This window comes from Hypanus sabinus, chromosome 14 (genome assembly GCF_030144855.1).
Source record: "Hypanus sabinus isolate sHypSab1 chromosome 14, sHypSab1.hap1, whole genome shotgun sequence".
Lineage (NCBI taxonomy): Eukaryota > Metazoa > Chordata > Chondrichthyes > Myliobatiformes > Dasyatidae > Hypanus > Hypanus sabinus.
Window position 1 is genome coordinate 92,118,939 of NC_082719.1, and position 16,879 is coordinate 92,135,817.

At 40.7% G+C, this 16,879-nt stretch overlaps 1 protein-coding gene across 2 annotated transcripts in view; it reads right to left on the reverse strand.

The window, feature by feature from the left end:
- Positions 1–16,879, reverse strand: part of LOC132404987 (ankycorbin-like) — a 207,860-nt gene that overhangs the window by 73,458 nt on the left and 117,523 nt on the right. The window lies entirely within an intron of this gene.

Sequence of the window (16,879 nt, forward strand, 5' to 3'; positions counted from 1 at the left end):
AATCTTTTCCTTTTAAAATATTTTTGGACAGTTATTGATTATAGGCTGCCCATTTTCTTTCTGGTTTGACTCTTAGCCACACAAATCAGTTTCAGCTGTTTTTAGATCTCTCCAACACCACAATTGCTGGCCAGACTCTCGGTCCAGATTCAAACAAGATGACAGGTGCTTTAATTTTGCTTAAATTCACTCTCCAGTGCAAGTGTGAAATTTTATACCAGGCTATTTGTTTCAATGTTAAATCTTTTGATCTCCTCCCCAGGTATAGCTGTAGCTGACCAACTGAACTTTTCCTTTGGTCTCTATTCTAACTATGGATCCTCCTCTTGGGTATTAAGGAAAATCACCCTTAATGTTCTTGTCACAAAGCATACCAGTGACCCTTTTGTCCATACAATCCTTTGCCCCTTCACTTAAGCTGAAACTCAAAACACTTTATATTGACATGGACCTGAAATACTGTTTCTCCAGTCAAATGCTCTCCAAGCTGCTGGGCATTTTCAACTAGTCTATAGATGTACCGTGGAGAGCATTCTGACAGGCTGCATCACCGTCTGGTATGGGGCGGGGGCGCTACTGCACAGGGCCGAAAGAAGCTGCAGAGGGTTGTAAATTTAGTCGGCTCCATCTTGGGTACTAGCCTACAAAGTACCTAGGACATGCCCTTTTCTCACTGTTACCATCAAGTAGGAGGTATAGAAGCATGAAGGCACACACTCAGCGATTCAGGAACAGCTTCTTCCCCTCTGCCATCCGATTCTTAAATGGACATTGAACCCTTGGACACTACCTCACTTTTTAAAAAAAAATATACACTATTCCTGTTTTTTGCATGCTTTTAATCTATTTAATATACTGTATGTGATTTACTTATTTATTATTATTTATTATTTTTTTCCTCTTCTAGATTATGTATTGCATTGAACTGCTGCTGCTAAATTAACAAATTTCATGTCACATGCCGGAGATAATAAACCTGATTCTGATTCTATTTAATGTCTCAGCACTAGCTTTCTAATTCAGAGCTTGTCCAAGTTAACAATAAAAATTAGCTTTGGCATCAAAAAGATACAGTGAAATGTGACATTTGCGTCAATGACCAACACAGACTAAGTGTCACCATGCTTCTGGCACTAACATGCCCACAACTTACTAACACTAACATTTACATCTTTGGAACGAGGGAGGAAACTGGAACACCCAGGAGAAACCACAAACTCCTTAAAGACAATGGCTTGAACTAAACCTTGATCTGATCGCTGACACTGTAAAATGTGATGCTAACATCAAACACTAACGGTCATGCTACCGTGCTGTTTGGAACCTGATTGGGTTTCTGCTGCTTCTCAGCCTCTGTTCCAGTTTTTTTTAGTGACACAGCAATATAGAGTTGCTGCCCCACAGCTCTAACGGTCAAGGTTCAATCCTGACCGCTGTCTGTGTGAAACAGAGAAAAACCACAAAGAATGAATGACAGAAAACAGAAGACCCCCAATCCCAAATTTTGCAATTAACTGGCCTCTATAAATTGCCCCTCATATATGGCTGAGAGAGAGAATCTGAGGAAGAATTCATAGGAAAGTGGACAGAATAAAATGAGTTAGAGTAGGATTTGTGTAAAACAAGTTGGATGCTTGATGTTTGGTGTGCATGTGGTAGGCTAATAGACTGTATGACTTGTCCTTCTCAACAACATTAAATTCTTAGATCACAACAGTTTTGAAAACATCTTTCAATAACATAGCCCATACTTTCTCTTTTCCCTCACTAATCACATTTTGTAGTGTTTTGAGGCAGTTTCTGCTTGAATAGAATTGCTCATGTAGTTGCAATGAGATTATTTCAGGTACATAAAAGTTACTGCTGATTTGAAGATATAATCCCAAATATTTATGAAGCAGTCTCTTCTGTACCTTTGAAAATGGAGCTCCTAGTGACTACAGCTTGCAACACTTCAAAAATAATTTTAAAAAATGATGCTATACTGTTATACGCAATTATGCTTCCTAAAAAGATGTCTTTACATTTTCATTACCATTACAAACAGAAACAGTGCAAATTATCAGGATTATATCCAATTAAACTGAGATCTCACAATGACAATGCATAATACAGAATGTCACTTTCAGTCTTCAAACTTTTCAACTGTCTGGTTTTTGCAAAATGAATTATAATCACAGAGGAGGATGTGTTGCTGTCTTGAGGAAAAATAGGATGGATGAATTCCCAGGACTGACAAGGTGTTCCCTTGGACCCTACAGGAGGCAAGTGCAGAAATTGCCTAGGCCTTAGCAGAGACATTTACAACAATCTTAGCGACAGGTGAGGTACCAGAAGATTGGAGGATAGCGAATGTTGTTCCGCTTTAAAAACAAACCAGGAAATTATAGGCTGGTGAGCCTGACATTAATAGTGGGTAAGTTGATGGAATGTATTCTTAGGGACCAGAAGTCACCAGGGAAGTTGATGAAGGCAAAGCAGTGGATGTTGTCTACTTGGACTTTAACAATGCATTTGACAAGGTCCTGCATGGGAGATCAGTCAAGAAGGTTCAGTCGCTTGCATTCAAGATGAGGTAGTAAATTGCATTAGACATTCGCTTTATGGGAGAAACCAAAGAGTGATAGTAAATTGTTGCCTCTTTGACTGGAGGCCTGTGTCTAGTGGAGTGCCACAGGGATCGGTGCTTGGTCCTTTGCTGTTTGTCATCTGTATCAACGATCTGGATGACAACGTGGTTAACTGGATCAGCAAATTTGTGGATGACAGCAAGATTGAGGGTGTAGTGGACAGGGAGAAAAGTATCAGAGCTTGCAACAGGATCTGCACCAACTGGAGAAACTGAGCTGACAAATGGCAGACGGAAATTAATGCAGACAAGTGTGAGGCATTGCACTTTGGTAGGACCAACCACAGCAGGTCTTACACAGTGAGTAGTAGGGCACTGAGGAGTGCTATAGAACAAAGGGATCTGGGAATAAATATTTATGCATGTTATGTATTGCTGAAACTAGCTTTCCAATGAATAAAATATTCAAACATAATAAGCTGGGCTATTTAAAACAAAACACTTTCCTGTTAAAAGTAGTCAATGAAATATTTCCAAAAGTAAACCTAATTAAAGTCTGTCCTTCAAACAACAGTATGAAATGCAACGTTATTTATTATCATGCTGCTATTTGTGGGAAACTGCTGTTCACTGACGTTGGAATTGTGCTGTATAAATGTGCGTCTTTTTCTTCTTCCAGCTACACCCGAAAGGAATTGCTGTTCACACAAGAACGTCCCTTTAGAACAGAGATGAGGAGGAATTTCTTCAACCAGAGGGTGGTGGAATCTAGAACTCGTTGCCACAGATGGCTGTGGAAGACAAGTCGTTGGGTATATATAAAGCGGAGGTTAACAGGTTCTTGATTAGCAAGGATGTCGAGGTTACAAGGAGAAGGTAGAGAGAATGACGTTGAGAAGCATAATAAATCAGCCATGATGGAATGGTGGAGCAGATTTAATGGGCAGAATAGTCTAATTCTGCTCCTGTCTTATGGTTACATTACAAAGAAAGTTCAATCCAGCAAGGTATAATTTGCAAAAATAAAACATGAATTGAACATAATTGGAACACTCAGATTTACTACATTTTTATTGAAATATTCCCAGTCAAATGGAAAAACCTAATTTTTCCTTTGTTAATGGTTCTGTTATTTATCTGAAATTAATATTAACACAACAAACACTTTGGAGAACCATAAATAACATTAAACATAGATAACATGTCTGCTTTTATTTTAGTGCTACTGTAAACTCCCAGAACACACACTCAAAAAAAATTAAACATCATTTTATGTTTTAGACTAATACATAATTATAGTGACATAATCTTAGACTACAAAAATGTGGTCTATTATTATCATAATTTTATTTAAATGACATAATCTGTTTGCTGGTTTACAGAAGCTGTGGGTGTTGGCCTCTTTTAAACAACCGTTACATTACAGACAGCTGTTTTAATTTGGCAGCTCCACATTTGTCAGTATCATTATAGAAGGTGTTATACTACTCATCTGAAACAGAACATAGATAACCTGGTCTCTTAAGTCTGTCCCAGGGATTGCTTTCCCCAGTTCATCTTGTCCAACTCTGACATTCATCATTTATATTGATTTTTTTTTAAAAAAAAGAACCGCCTTTATTTTAAAATTTATAAACTCTAATTGACCAATGGTACTTACAGGAAATCTGCATTACCTATTAAGTATCAACTTGATACTGCGTTGCCAGTCAATACAAATAATCACAACCTTTTTACTGCATACTCTTTCACAATTATCTTCACAGTACAAGTGAAAACCAGTCAAAAGTTTTCCAATATCCCTCTCTTTCCCCAAATCCTTTGAACTTGGGCACCACGATAATGTAGTGATTAGTGCAATGCTCTTACAGCTCAGAGTTTAATTCTGAGGCTGTCTGTAAGGAGCCTGCGGAATGCTTGGGTTTCCCCAGGTGCTCTGGTTTCCTCCTGCAGTCCAAAGATGTACTGACTAGGTTAAATGGTCATTGTAAATAGTCCCGTGATTTAAGTTAGGATTAATTGGGTTTGTTGGGGGTGGCTGGGGCTGTGCAGCTTGAAGGGCCAGAAGGGTCCACGCTAAAAAAATAAAATTTAAAAGAAAGTGAATATACATGGCTTTATAGCAATACTATTAACCTACAGGGAGAGGTGGCACCTCTGGTGAAGGGGCTTGTCGTGTCCATTCTGGGGCAGCTCATTGGCCCCACTGGACACTCATCTCTCACACATCGCTCCAGATAGCTGCCTGCATGGGGAACATCCTGCTACACTGCTTCGACAGGCGGACTAAACCAGATGAGGGCAGCTGGTGTTCTCATACCTCAGTGAGTGACGGATAAGCCTGCAAAGGAGGCTTTGGAGGAAGGGGCAGATAGAATCCACAGTGAGATACAACGGCCAGGAAGGCGGTACTGCAACACTCTGAGGAGAGCGAAGGGCACGACAAGGGATGACCATACTCTGCAAACAAGTAAGACCCCAGTTTGTGATGCTTGTTTGTATCACTGGACCTGGACTGAGGTCGAGAGAGTGGAACTGCCCCAGTGCAATGGCTTTCCATTTTAAATACTCTCCTGCACGTCATCGTCGGACAACCACTACGATTAGACTTAGTAAAACTACGATCATCATTTACTATCAAACAATTTAATATATGCAGATGAGTAATGGTACATAAAGAGATGCCTCGTACTTAGGAACTCCTTTACTTCATTGTTTTCTATAAAACATGTTGAGTAACTTCTAGTTCTACACATATTCATCCAACTGAGCTGACGCAACGTCCAAGGCTATCTTGATGATGGTTCATTCTACAACTGCTAAACAGACAACCACAAATGAAAAAAATAAATGATGTGTTTCAACAACTAGACTCCATGATTATTATCTCATAAATACAGGATCATTGTGGTTGTCATGAATCAGCATCATACAACCCAGGACGAGAACCTTTGGCTTCACCCACGTCCATGGTGGCCCTTTGGTTCCACCACATCCATGTTCATTGCAGTACTCATGAGTCCAAATCATCCAGCACAGGAAGGAGCTTTTTGGTTCCACTGTGTCCATGCAGACCAGAACATCCCTCTATATTAGTCCCATTTTGTAGCATTTAGGCAGAAGCCTTCTACACCTTGGTAATTCAAGCACTCATCTAGACATTACCTAAACATGAGCGACTCTGCTTCTCTATCACCACTCCCCAGACATTCTATCACGGTTATGATTCAACCAGATGAGTATGTACCAGAATTGCCCATAAATCCACCACATCATTCTCCTCAATTTCATTTCCAATGGGATCTTACCACAAAGCACATCCTTACCCTTCTTCCCCCGTCCCCATCCCACCCATGTATCCCTCCTGGCACCTATCCCTGCCAGCAGAAGAAGGGCTGTATCTTTCCATTTAATATCTCCCACACCTCCATTCCAGGTACAAACAGTACTTCCAGGTGAGACAACACTTCACCAATGGTGTTCCATCAGGATTTAAAAATCCTGTCATTTGTCTGTCCGTTTCATCCACTCCATTTCAACCTGCAGCCTAACATTGCTCTCTTCACTACAAACACCACCATATTTTGCGTCATCTCCAAACCTACTAATGAAATCTACTTTCAGATTCAAATCTATGGATAATGAACAACAGTATCAATCTCTGAGGTATAACACTGATCTCACTAATCCAATCGCAAAACAAGCCTCCACTATTAGCCTTTGCCAACTTCTACCAGCAAAGATTTAAAAATCTGTCAGGGTCCCTCGCTGGCCTCCCATAGAAGCCTAGCATAGACTTTAACAGGACTCAGCAACGTATCCATCTTTAAACCCTCTAGAGATATGTAATACCTTTTTTTTTCTCAAAAAGAAAAAGTTAACCTGCTTGAATTTTCTAAACACAAAGTCATTCTCCTTCGTGAATACAGATCAGAAGCATTCTGTGAAGACCTCACCTATTCTCCCTGGCTCTAAGCACAGTTTGCCCTTTTGGTCCCTAATGGGAACTATTCCTCTTGCTGTTAACATACTTGAGCTCCAGCATCACACATGCTCCAAACAAGCACAATAGTGGAAATAATAGACTGGCATGTATTACAGATTGGTTAACAGACAAAAAGCAGGGGGCGGGAATAGACAGAGCTGGTCATGACTTCAGGAAGGGGAGAGCTACACATGCTTCTGTCTACGTCAGTAGTGCTAAGGCTTAGAGTTATCAAGTTACTAGGTGACCCCACATACTCTTTCTTCTTTCCTCTCCCATTGGCCAGAAGGCACCAAAGTCTGAAACCACATGCCACCAGACTTGAGGATAAATCCTATCCTGCTGTTACTGGACTCTTAAATAACAAGATTGTATTCTGGTACAATTAAGTGGATTCTAGACCTTAAAATCTACCTCGTTTTGATCTTGTACTTTATCGTTTACCTGCATTGTACTTTCTCTGCAGCTGTTACCCTTTATTCTGCCTTGTTATTGTTTTACCTTATTCCAGTTCAAAGCACTGTGTAATGATTTGATCTGTGTGAACAGTATGCCAGACAAGCTTTTCACTGCATCTTGGTACATGTGACAGCAATAAACCAATTCTAATTCAGACTGGAAGAGAGAAGCGAGTTGTGGGATACCACAGGGAGTGATGCAGTGGCCCCAATCTGTTCAAAATCTGTATCAACATTATGTGCTGTGGGCGATCATGGTCAAGGAGAGATCAAGGAGATACAGACAAAATGGTCAAGGTACAAAAATACAACTGCAGATGCTGTGGATCAAAGAATACGTACACACGCTGGAAGAACTTAGCAGGATGCTGCCTGACCTGCTGAGTTCTTCCAGAGTTGTGCACGTATTCTAAAGTGGTCAAGGTTACAGCAAATTGAATGTCAAAGAACATGAGGTCTTATACTTTGGAAGAATGGAAAGGTACATCTTTTTAAATTGTGAGAGATTAAAGATTGCTGGCTTTCAGATAGACGAGGACATATTCTTACTCATGGATCACTGAAAGAGAATATGAAGATCTAGCAAAGAAACAGGATGGGGTATGATGGCCCTTTCTGTGAGAAGTTTGGGTACACACGAGTGCACTTTACCGCGAGAAGCTCGAGTACACATGTTGATGCATCTTATTTCGTGACGCTTGGGTACACATGTCATTGCATCTTGCTTTGAAATTTTGTTTATAAACCTTGTCTTATAATTTCAGAAGTGGCATTATTTTGATGAAGAGAACAGAAAATTTTCATCAGATTCTTGAAACATTAGGTTTGTCATATTGGGGAGATGATAGAGGACTCCACTTTCAATTTTAGAAGAATGAAAGGAGACTGTGTCCAAACATGTAAAATCCTTAAGAGGTCTGGTACAGGAGATGCAGATTTAATGTTTTACTTGCGTATCCCTGGGCCCCCACTGTTGAAATGAATAGTCAGACATTCAGAGCAGAAATAAAAAGAAATTTCTTCTCACAATAATCTCTGAGTTTCTTTGTAATCCACTAATTAAGAGGAGCATGGAGACTTAGTCACTGAATATAGACAAGAGAGAATGATAGACTGCACTACTGATGGAATCAAGGGTTACAGGATGAGTGGCATTACAGCAGGCACTCCTGACCTGGGGTCCACAGATCCTTTAGTTAATGATAGGGGTCCATGGCATAATTAAGGTCAGGAACCCCTGCATTACAGTTACACTGATGAAAAGGGATAGTTGTGATACTACTGATGGATAAAGCAGACAACAGGAGTCAGATCATTCAATTTCTTACTCCTTTGGTGTTCTCATTTGCTTGACTACTCCGAGTCACCAGACAAATCTACATGATATTTACCTGGATTTTATTTTTGTGCAGGTGCCCCAGAATAACTTATGATGGAACAATGATGTTGAATCCATCAAGATTACTCCATTCTGGGCGTCTGATTGCACCTTTCCTCGCAAGATTAACAAAGCACAATCTTCATAATTTCATTCCCATCCACACTGGATGCATACAGATAATGAGAAAGGGTAGAGTCACATATTGCCACAATAGAAAACAGTGGGGTTGTGACTGGAGAGTTATCCATGCACTCCAGTAGTAAAATAGCTTCTTTTGGCAATCATAACTCACATGGATTTGCACCAACTGTCAATCAACCATACGCATTCTCAATCTAATTGGACTGTGCACTATTGTACTCTAGAACATTGGCATATGTAAATTTTGATATTGGTGTTAATTTATTATTGTTACAGGTACCAAAGTACAGTGAAGGGCTTGTCTTGTTAATGGTTTGTACAGGTCAAATAATTACAGAGTGCATTGAGCTGGGATAAGGTAAAAGAATAACAATATAGAGTGGAAAAAGCTGCCAAAAAATTTTGCAGTATAGGTAAATGATGAAGTGCAAGATGATAACAAGGTAGATAGTGAGGCCAACTGTCTACTGGGCAGAAGGGAGTACATTTGGGATGGACTGGGATCTTTACTGAGGGAGTGAGAAGAAGTGTAGACAGAGTTCATAGAGAGGAATCAGCTTCTTGTGGTGTGCTGATCTGTGTCCACAACTCTGCAGTTTCCGGTGGTCATGGGCAGAGCAGTTGCCACACTGTCAAGTGGAGGAGTGAGGTTACTTGTTGGTCGAAAGCCAGTTCTACCGTGCCAGTCATCGTTTGGCTCATTTGAAATATGCAACAGCTCTTTCCTGTTGGTTGCCTTCTGTGCCATGGCACCAGTATCCAGTTTCAGGCACTTCAGGGGCATCAGAATAGCGTGTGCGGGAGGCTTGGCCCTTTTTCTTTCATCCCCAGGGCCTGCTTTAGGCTGAGGACATAACCAGTGCTGAAGAACTATTGGGAAAGTACGCCACAGATATTTGGGGAGCCAATGAGCACTCTTGACTAAGCATGCTAAGTTTAGCTTTCTGAGGAAGTAGAGGCATTGGTGAGACTTCTTGGCCATAACATCAACCTGGTCGGACCAGGACAGGCTAATGGTGATATTCACACCTAGGAACTTGAAGCTCTCGACTCTCTCAATGTCAACACCATCGATATAGACAGGAACACGCGCACCACCCCTTTTCTGAATCAGTGGCCAACTCTTGTTTCGTTGACATTGAAGTTAAGGCCGTGGTCATGATACCATGTCATCAGGCTCTCTAACTCCTTCCTGTATTCTGACTCGTTATTTGAGACGAGGCCCACAGCAGTGTCATCATCTGAAAAACTGTAGATGGAGTTAGAGCAGAGCTCCCATTTATTAGTTTACAGGGAGTAGAAGAGGGGGCTGAGGATACAACACTATGGAGCACCAGTGTTTACAGTATTCATGGTAGAGATGCCGCCGCCTGCTCTTACTGATTGCGCTCTGTTGGTCAGCAAGTCAAGGATCTAGTTGCAGAGGCAGGCACTGACTCTCAACGCTGGGAGCTTGGTGATGTGTTTGTTTATTATGTGCATGTTTATCTCCATGCTATTTTTTAATCAGCTTACAATCTCTGAAAACTAACTTTGTCTCTAAAAATGTTTGTCATTTTGGCTACAACAACAAAACATTTTTTTTTGTCTAATCTTGCAAACCAGTCAATCCACTGTATGTATGCTGTTTCAAGATATCTTTCCACTGGGAAAAATAAACAAAGGTTTTAAAACATGAACGGCCAAGTCCAAGGAGAGCTTCTGTCCTGCGGCTGCAACTCTCTTGTATGATAAAGGTGATCTTCACAACCTACCTCATCACGATCCTTTCATCCTCGTGCATACCTGCACTCTCTCTGAAATGGTAACACTTTAGATACAACACTGAGTCATGTCGTCTGCAGAAATTATCTGATGACTCAGCAATAACTGGGTGTATTAAGGGATGATGGGAGAATGAACACAGGGCCCCCGGTGAGGGACTTTGTCAAATGGGGCAAGCTGACTCATCTGCAGCTCAATATCAGTTAAACAAATAAGATGGTGACGACCAAGCCTGCACTGCTCCCTGTTACTATTGTTGGTGAGGACGTGGGTGGGTGAGGACCTACAGGTACCTGGGGGGCACCTGGATAACAGACTAGAATGGAGCACCAATGCAGAAGCTGTGTACAAGAAGGGCCAGAGTCGCCTCTAATTCTTGAAGAGACTGAGGTCCTTTGGAGTATGCAGGCCTCTCCTTCACATGGTCTGTTGTCACCAGTACAATTTTCAATGCAGTGGTGTGCTGGGGCAAAGGCATCAAGATGGGTGATGCCAACAGGCTCAATAAACTGATTAGAAAGGCTGGCTCTGTTTAGGAGTCAAACTGGACACACTGCAGGCTATGTTAGAACAAAGGACCCTATGGAAAATTCTGGCATTTCTGGAAATTGATTCTCACCCTCTGCATGCCACCTTGGCTGAACAGAGAAGTATTATTATTAATAGCCTAAGACAACTGCGCTGCTTCAAAGAGCACTATACAAGGTCATTCTTAACCTCAGCTATTGAGTCAACCTATCGCCGAGGAAGTGATGACCCCCTCTTGTTAAACTGTTTGAGATAACTTATTTTTATTCTTTCTTACTTGCCTTCTGATATTTCTATATCTGTGCACTTGCAATGCCACTGTGACACCATAATTTCCTTTGGGATTAATAAAGTATCTATCTATCTATCCATATCCTGTTACTGATTTTCCCTTGCACCAGCTCAGAGCAATTAAGTTTTTTTTTAAAATGAGCTGTATGGATGGCATGCACAACCAAGTTTTTCACTGCATCTCGGTATGTGTGATAGTAATAAACCAATTCCTCTGCAGACTGCATTACATAACCTTGTAAGGCTCTGCCTCAGGCCAATCTCAGATTAGTTCATCCATCAACCTTTGGAATATACTTGGAACTGATGTTGTTCCAACCAGGTCTATTGTACTGGGATTGTACTAGGCAAGGGCCTCTCAGAGTACTGCTTCGAGTCTTTGCCTAACTCAATCAGCTGCTGATCATGTGGACAAATCAAGATCATCTTAAAGTTCAAAGTAAATTTATTATCGAAGTACATATGTCACCATATACAACCCCGGGATTCATCTTGTTGTGGGCATTCACAGGAAATACAAAGAAACCAAATGGAATCTGTTCTCCTAGCCAAGCTAACAAATCAGAGGTCATAAAGTCGTAGAACACTACAGCACAAAAGCATATGCCGTTAAGCTAATCTAGCCATGCCAAACTGTTCAGGTATGGGGTACACATCTGCCTTTGCTTCTCTGTTAGATACAATTTTCCAGTTGCCGCAGATCCTGATAGTGAAGAGAGAGGGCACTACAAGAACAAATGCAGCATCCCAGTCAGAAAGCTGAACCAATTCCAGCAGTAGCTTCCCTGCATACTCTGTGGTATAGCACATGCTCTGAAGAACCAATGTGTTCCAACTGGGGTAACATTGGCTTTCATAGTTTGAATGCTTCCAAGTTCACCTCAAAATACCTCGGGACACACGTCACATTCTGCTTTTACAGACAGCCCTGTTAATCTCGTCATCTACTTTTCAGCTCCTACCTATCAATTTTGATCCTTGCCCTGGAACAACCATAAAACTTTGTATATTCCCATAACCTTGACTCTTTTATAGCTACATTGGAGGAAGGAAATGGAAGATTCCATTTGGCCAATGTCACTGCCCTCACTCCATCAACAAAATCAATTTCCACTAATACATCCTTGATTCAGTGTACAATGATGTACGGAAAGGTTTAGTTCAATTCTGACAAAGTGAACTGTCCATACGCTTCAGCTTGGTCATCACCACCTTCACCTAAGCTGATGTGAACAGCTCCCCTCACTTTTATCCCAGCAGGTTTCAGTTTGCTCAGTTCCCTGCTTTTGTTTACAAATGCACCTTTGACAGAGAGCTGCTCAATAGAGGCAGACAGACTCTGTATCTGCTGTATTAGTCCAATGGTGCACATTACTACAATCATAACAATTCCCCTTTACCTCCCTGGGTCCTTTCCTCCTTCCCCTTCTCCTATGGTCCACACTCCTCTTCTATCAGAGTCCTTGCTGTCTAGCTCTTTACCTTTCTTACCCACTTGGCTTCACCCATCAGCTTAAGCTATCTTCCCATCCCCTCCCCTCACCTTTCTATTGTGGCTTCTTCCTCCCCTCCTTCTCAGTCCTGAAGAAGTGTCTCGGCCAAAAACATCGACAGTTTATTCATTTCCAAAGATGCTGTCTGACCTGCCGAGTTCTTGCAGCGTTTTGTGTATGTTGCTTTAGATTTCCAGTGTCTGCTGAATTTCTTGTGTTTATGAATTCCCCTTCAAGTTTCTTTTCCCTTTTCACAGTGGTAACACATGACTAGGCATGACAGCGTGATTTCTCTGATCAGATTTCTTCTTCTTCTTCAGCCCTTTACCCTTTCTACTTATCACCTCCCAGCTTCTCTCCCACAAACCTACCTTCCTCTTCACCTGGCTTCACCTATCACCTGCCAGCTTGTACTCCATCTCCCCCAGCTTCTTTCCCCTTTCTTTTCCAAGTCCCAATGGAGGGTCTCAGCCCAGAGCTTCAACTGTTTACTCCCTTCCATGGATGCAGGCTGCCCTGCTGAATTCCTCCAGTATTTTGTGTGTGTGTTGCTCTGGATTTCTTTTGCGTTTATGAACAGTGGATAACATCGCCAATCCACTCCTTACTTAGAAACCATCTCCAACCTACCAAATCCATGATTGTAAATCAATTTATTTTTTGCTATGTAGTGTGGAGTAGTGAAAGTCATGCATTCCACACTTTGCAATTCCACAACAGCACTCAGCATTTCCAAGCTTGTACAATACTTGCAGTTTTCACCAATCCATTGCAGATCTGCAGGCTTCAGCTGGATACTGATTCAGACTTCACACTTGTAAGGTACAAGGAGGACAGTGGATATTTTAACTAGTTTAATTAACATGATAAGACTGAGTAACACAGCAATTAAACACGCCCTTTGATCCACAGAGTGCATGCTTACCATCAAACACCCAGTTACATGAACCCTTCTTTATTCTCTTCACATTCGCAACTACCAACCTGTATGTCTTTGGAAACCAAAGCAGCAGGAAACCCGCATAGTCACAGAAAGAGCATGCAAACTCCACCTGGGCATCACAGGGGGCACAGACCAAAACCAGTTGCTGGAGCTGCGGAAGTTGCTATACTTGTTGCATCAGCCTCCTGTTATCTTTGGTTTGGATGGAAGCAGCAAGAGTTAAAATCACTGGGGTTTAAGCTCATACAGATGAGAACAAAATGGATGACTTCTTTTCTTCTATTTTATTTGCAACAGAAAACTGCTTGATCCATTCTAAATGCTCAACCCATTACCTGAATAAACTGAAAGAATGTACAACACAGAACTGTTCAATCCCATCAGCCCATGATGTTGTTCCAACCTTATAACTTACTCCAGGAGTAATCTAATGCTTCCTTCCAGTACGGCTCATTTTTTCCTTTCATCCACTTATCAAACTAAGGAATTCTTAAACGCTTCTAATGCAGGAGCTCTCAACCTTTCTAATGCCATGGACCAATACCATTAAGCTGGGTCCAGGGACTCCAGGTTGGGAACCTCTGCCAACATATTTGCCTTCACCACCACAATTGGCAATACATTCTATGCATCCAGTACTTCATGTTTAAAAACCTACGTCTGACATCTCCCTTGTACTTTCCTTCAATAACCTTAAAATTATGCCCTCTCTCACCCAAGACATGCCCTCTTCTCATTTTTACACTCAGGAAAAAGGTTCAGAAGCCTGAAAGCATACACTCAGTGACTCAGGAACAACTTCTTTCCCTTAGCAATCTGATTTCTGAATGGACATTGAAACTATCACCACCTCATTACTTCTTTTATTAATGGTTTTGCATTACTTATTTAACTATTAGATATTTATATATACATTTACTGTAATTCAGTTTTTTCCCAATATTATCATGTATTACAACGTACTGCTGCTGCAAAGTTAACATATTTCACGACATATGCTGGTGATATGAAACCGGATTCTGATTAGTTATTTCTGTCTTGGGAAAAAGATGCTGCTTGTGCACCTTATCAATGCCTCTTCCTTATACATCTCTACCTAGCCACTTCTCATCTTCCTACACTTCGAAGAGAAAAGCTTGCTCAACCTTCCCTCAGAAGACATGCTCTCTAGTCCAGGCAGCATCTTGGTAAATCTCTGCACCTTTCTAGAGCTTCAACTTCCCTCCTATAATCTTTAGTGTCATAGGTAGTCATTTTGACTTGACTAGGTCACAACACAATTTATACTAAAGCAATGAAATTCAACTCACTGAAAACCAGCTTAATTGCAGTAAACCTATGGCACATGAGATGGGTCAACCTAGCCCATACTTACTAGTCTGACAGCCCCTTTTAGCACCCTATGACTTACATCACATTAGCTACCCTCACTGTAGGTCTAGCAAAAGCTACTAAAACTAACCGTTGTTCAAAGAATGCTGATTTTGCTGGACGCCAATGACCAATTAGTGAAAATCTGCGGATGCTGGAAATCCGAGCAACATACACAAAATGCTGGAGGAACTTGGCAGGCCAGGCAGCATCTATGGAAACCAGGAACGGTCGATGTTCCGGGTCGAAACCTTTTGGAAGTCTTGCCGAAGGGTTTCGGCCAGAAACGCTGACTGCTTTTTTTCCCGTAGATGCAGCCTAGCCTGCTGAGCTCCTCCAGCATTTTGTACGTTTTGACTACCAAATAGTGTCTCTTGGCCATTAACCCAATCTGCCCCCCCCCCACCCATTGATGTTAAGTGTCTGAATTTTGCTTCCACAGTAAAAAAAATTATTTAAAAAAAACCCCAGAAATTATGATGTTCAAATGGTATTTTTTAATAATGTTTCCTGTACTTCAATGGTCATTTCTGGTAAACATCCAAACTCTCCTGCTGAATTAGAGAGAACATTAAATCTGTCTTGAAGTTTAAATTGATCACAGCTCAGAACTACACATATTTTGGCAGAATTGGAATATCTGTTTGAGAAATTATCGTACAAAAGGATACCCAAAAACTTCACAATCAGATATCAAAGCATTCCAAAGTGATGGGAGCTTGAATGCTCAAAATTCATATTCCCCCCTTTTGAATTTATTGTAGCAGAAACATAAAATAGAGTTAAAATACAAAGTTCTTCTTTTACCTGTATACAATTCAGTGTTTTGATGAAATGGGCTATTTCAATAATATTATATGGCATTAAACACCCCACTGAACTGAATGGGGATCCAATTTGGAATGGCATATACTGATTTACCTAAAAATGTAGTTATTCATTAGCCATCATCTCACCTCCATGCCAAGGCTATTGTATAAATACAATACACAAATAGTGACGTGCAATCAGCTAATATTCATTTTCCTCAGCCAGTATCAAAGAAAACAGTTCAAATGTCACTGACTAATTGCAGCATGCGAACTTTACATGAATGTCAACTTTCACGTCTCTGCTAGAGGTCAGTTATGACTCAGTTCAGAACCTGCATTTATATTTGTGTTAATAGCACTAAGTAGTGAACCAGTGGATTTTAAGGAAACATAATTTAGACCAAAATGACATCTGAACCACATATTAAAAGATGAAAAACTGCAAAGGAGTGAATTCAGAGCAATTCTGAAGTAATGAATAATTTTAGAGTACTACATAAGTGCTCTAGAGATATATTCTGCACCACAAAAATTGATGTAATCTCAGAATACCTTCAATTCAATGTTAGCCTCACTACATTGTTCTTTTAACAGCACTTGAAAAGTACTCACATTCATCCTCTATTACATGCAAAAGAATATCTGACTGCTTATATTTACATCCTCTGGTTCCAAACCTGTCTGGAGTGAACTATTTGCCCAGATCAAATTTCTCAATCTCTTTCATTACCAAATTATTCATCTTAATATGTTTCATTTTCCAATGAGAATCAGCCCAGCCTTTTTTCATTTACAGAATATACTTCAAGGTTCAAGATACATTTATTATCAAAGTACACAAGCAGTATACAGCCATGATCCGCCTTCTCTAGATAGTCACCGAAAAAGAAAACCACGGAAGCTGTACAAAGTAAAACATCACCACCCCACATGTAGAAAAACAAATCACGCAAACGACAAGAATTTCAAACCCTAACCACAACCCCACCGCTCACACCATGCGAAAAAAGCTAAACAAACTGCACAAACAGGTGAAAACACAGAATATAAACTTTCTTCAACTTTGTAACTTTTCAAGATAAACATTACTATGAAAGTATTAGATGAGAACAGAAGATGAAGGTTTGGGTATGAACTTTACTT